Source organism: Arachis hypogaea, chromosome 10, assembly GCF_003086295.3.
Source record: "Arachis hypogaea cultivar Tifrunner chromosome 10, arahy.Tifrunner.gnm2.J5K5, whole genome shotgun sequence".
Taxonomy (NCBI): domain Eukaryota; kingdom Viridiplantae; phylum Streptophyta; class Magnoliopsida; order Fabales; family Fabaceae; genus Arachis; species Arachis hypogaea.
The window spans coordinates 15,630,118-15,631,210 of NC_092045.1; the positions used below are offsets into that span (position 1 = coordinate 15,630,118).

The 1,093-nt window shown below is 42.2% G+C and overlaps 1 non-coding gene across 1 annotated transcript; it reads right to left on the bottom strand.

Moving 5' to 3' along the window:
• Positions 1-415: 415 nt before the first annotated feature.
• On the bottom strand, positions 416-522 carry LOC112719198 (small nucleolar RNA R71). The gene has a single exon (XR_003161509.1). It is a non-coding gene; the product is annotated as a small nucleolar RNA R71 (small nucleolar RNA).
• Between the last annotated feature and the right edge of the window lie 571 nt (positions 523-1,093).

The following is a 1,093-nucleotide window of genomic DNA, read 5'->3' on the forward strand; positions in this document are numbered from 1 at the left end:
AATTTGGAGAACACTCATGAAGAAGAAGCTCACAACCATGCTAGAGAAGGCCATGCAAACCGTGCTGGCCAAGAAAGGAGAGTTCTAGGCTCCTATATAAATCCTAATCCAGGAAACTTTGGAAGTAGCATTCAGAAGCCCACCATACATGCCAACAATTTCGAACTAAAATCCCAGCTCATCACTCTTGTTCAAAACAATTGTTCATTTGGAGGATGTGCTCAAGAAGATCCCAATCAACATCTAACCACCTTCCTGAGAATTTGTGATACTGTGAAGGTTGCTCTTGTTCCCTTTTTCACTCAGGGACAAGGCATCCAAATGGCTTGAATCCATCCCAAAGGAGAGCTTAACAAATTGGGAAGATGTGGTGAACAAGTTTTTGGCAAGATTTTACCCTCCTCAAAGGATCAACAGGTTGAGAACTGAGGTGCAAACTTTCAGGCAACAAGATGGTGAGACTCTTTATGAAGCATGGGAGAGGTTCAAAGACCTAACAAGAAGATGCCCACCAGATATGTTCAATGAATGGGTTCAACTTCACATCTTCTATGAAGGACTTTCATATGAGTCAAAGAAGGCTGTAGATCATTCATCAGGAGGGTCTCTAAATAAGAAGAAAATCATTGAAGAAGCTATAGATGTCATTGAGACAGTTGCTGAGAATGACTACTTCTATGCCTCTGAAAGAAATAACACTAGAGGAGTAATGAGCTAAACCACATGGATGCATTGTTAGCTCAAAATAAGATGATCACCAAGCAGCTAGCAGATCTTACCAAAAAGGTGGAGGAGAACCAAGTTGCAACAGCCATCACCTCATCGTCAGCAAAAAGAAGGAGTAAACATAGGAGAAGAAGGTGACTGGGAGCAAGCCAACTATGTTGGAAACTCACCTAGACAAGTCCATGATCCATACTCCAAAACCTACAACTCTTGATGGAGAAATCACCCTAACTTTGGATGGGGAAACCAACAAGACCAAGGGCAAGATCAGAGATGCCACAACCTCAACTCCAACAACAATGCAACTCATTAACACACCTCACAAAAATCCTACCAACATCCATCTAACCACCCTTCTCAACCACCT